The 2,386-nt window shown below is 35.3% G+C and overlaps 1 pseudogene; it reads left to right on the forward strand.

The window, feature by feature from the left end:
• The first annotated feature begins 636 nt into the window (after window positions 1-636).
• LOC129472166 (peptidyl-prolyl cis-trans isomerase A-like) lies at window positions 637-1,353 on the forward strand (annotated as a pseudogene).
• The last annotated feature ends 1,033 nt before the right edge of the window (window positions 1,354-2,386 follow it).

Genomic DNA, 2,386 nt, shown 5'->3' on the forward strand with positions numbered 1-2,386 from the left:
AATGCTGTGTTGATTAATTTAGCCTGCATAAAGATGTAATTGTATAACAATAATAGCACTAAGCAGTAGAGAAGAAATGAAGTTATACAGGAGCAAACTGTCAATATACAAGTGAATTAAGTTAGTATTAATTCAGGTTAGTTTGCTATAAATTAAGATGTTAATTGTAATATCCAGGGTGACCATTAAGACTAACTCAAAACTCATAATAAAGGAAACAAAAAGGGAATCGAAATGCTACATTAGAAAATTTTTACTTAAGACAAAAGAAGTCAGTAAGGCAGCAATAGAAAAACAAAGAAATAAGACAGATAAAAAACACATAACAAAATGATAAAAGTAAATTTTACCTTATCAGTAATGACATTAAATGAAAATGAATTAAACATTCTAAAAAATAGTTTTACACAATGCATAAAAAATGAAAACAATGTCTATGTCTATTCCTTCTACAAGAGACACACTTTAGATTAACAGAAATAAACAGACTGAAAGTAAAAGCATGAGACATAATGTAACATGCCAACAATAAGCAAAGAAAGTTGAAATGTCTATAATAACAACAGGCAAAATAGACTTCAACAAAAATGTTACTAAAGACTTTTTAATGCCGCTGCCACCAGGAGCCCTGTACTATCAGCCATGGTCAACCCCACCGTGTTCTTCGACATTGCCATTGACAGCGAGCCCTTGGGCCACGTCTCCTTCGAGCTGTTTGCAGACAAGTTTCCAAAGACAGCAGAAAACTTTTGTGCTCTGAGGAATGGAGAGAAAGCATTTGATTATAAGGGTTCCTGCTTTCCCAGAACTATTCCAGGGTTTATGTATCAGGGTAGTGACTTCACACGCCATAACGGCACTGGTGGCAAGTCCATCTACGGGGAGAAATTTGATGATGAGAACTTCATCCTAAAGCACACAGGTCATGGCATCTTGCCATGGCAAATGCTGGACCCAGCACAAATGGTTCCCAGGTTTCATCTGCACTGCCAAGAGTGAGTGGTTGGATGGCAAGCATGTGGTCTTTGGCAAGATGAAAGAAGGCATGAATATTGTGGAGGCCATGTAGGCTTTGGGTCCAGGAATGGCAAGACCAGCAAGAAGATCACCATTGCTGACTATGGACAAATCTAATAAGTTTGACTTGTGTTTTATCTTAACCACCAGACCATTCCTTCAGTAGCTCAGGAGAGCACCCCTCCACCCCATTTGCTCACACTATCCTAGAATCTTTGTGCTCTAGCTGCAGTTCCCTTTGGGTTCCATGTTTTTCTTGTTCCCTTCCATGCCTAGCTGGATTGCAGACTTAAGTTTATGATTATGAAATAAAAACTAAATACCAATTGTCAAAAAAAGAAAAAATAATCAGTCAAGATTGATTGACTGAAGATCTAACAATTGCAAATATATGTGCACTTAACAAACAATACAATCCCAAAATATAGGAGAAAAAAACCTGACAATTGAAGAACGGCATGGACAATTTAACAACAGATGGAGACTCCAGTAATCCATTTTCAATAATAGCTATAATAACTAAACATAAGATCAGCAAAGAAAGGCAACACTGTAGAGGACCTGCACAACATTAAAAAACAAATGGAGCTGGCAAACACTGACAGAACGTCCCACCCAACAGCAGCAAGATATACAGTGTCTTCAAGAACATATGACATATTCTCCAGCATAAACCATATGCTAGTCTACATAAAAGCCTCAATAAATTTAAAAGAACTGTAATTATACAAGTATGTTTTCCCACCACAAGGAATTAATCAGAAATCAATAACAGGAGAAAATTTGGTAAATTCACAAACATGTGGCAAGTAATAACATACTCTTAAATAACCAACAAATTGAACAATAAATCACAAGTAAAATTGGACAATACTTTGAAATGGATGGCCAATGAAAGAAAAAATTGCCAAAACTTATAAAATGCAGCTAAGAGAGAATTTTATAACTGTAAATGCATATTAAAAAAATAAGAGTTGAATACATAGAAACAGAGTAGAATGGTGGTTATGGGAGAAGAGTTAAATGGAAAGACATAAATCAAAGTGTATAAAGCTGCATTGATCCAGGATGAATAAGCCTAGAAATCTGATGTACAACATGAGAACTATAGTCAATAATATTGTGCTGCATAATGGAAATTTGCTAAGAAAGTACATTTTAGGTGCTCTTACTACACACCCACATAGACCAAAAAGAGGTAACCTTGTGTTTGTGACGGATATGTTGATTTGCTTGTCTGTAGCAATCATTTTACTATATATGTATGTCAAAACCTCATGTTGTATGCCTTAAATATACATAATAAAAAATTTTAAAGTAGGAAAGAGGCCAAATCAATAGGTTAACTCTCAACCTTAGGAAACCATAA

Source organism: Symphalangus syndactylus, chromosome 22, assembly GCF_028878055.3.
Source record: "Symphalangus syndactylus isolate Jambi chromosome 22, NHGRI_mSymSyn1-v2.1_pri, whole genome shotgun sequence".
Lineage (NCBI taxonomy): Eukaryota > Metazoa > Chordata > Mammalia > Primates > Hylobatidae > Symphalangus > Symphalangus syndactylus.